The sequence below is a fragment of the Octopus bimaculoides genome, chromosome 24 (assembly GCF_046866305.1).
Source record: "Octopus bimaculoides isolate indiv1 chromosome 24, ASM4686630v1, whole genome shotgun sequence".
Classification (NCBI taxonomy): domain Eukaryota; kingdom Metazoa; phylum Mollusca; class Cephalopoda; order Octopoda; family Octopodidae; genus Octopus; species Octopus bimaculoides.
In genome coordinates, this window is record NC_142951.1 from 13,996,522 (window position 1) to 13,996,780 (window position 259).

Consider the following 259-nt stretch of genomic DNA (forward strand, 5'->3'; position numbering starts at 1 on the left):
TTACTTTTTTAGCTGTAATTTCAATAGAATTTGGATTAATCATGTTACTATCGTTTTCAAAATTGGTATTATTATTATTATTTTCTTTAATTTGGTTTTCATTATTAATCTTATTAATGTTATTGTCCTGAGCTTTTGCAATTTGTTTGGTGTTGTGGGTGACTATAATTTGAGCTAAATTTCTAGAGTTGGGGAACGCAATTCTAATTCTTCATTTATTAAATAAATTATGTTATTTATTTGTTACCAGAAAAAAATT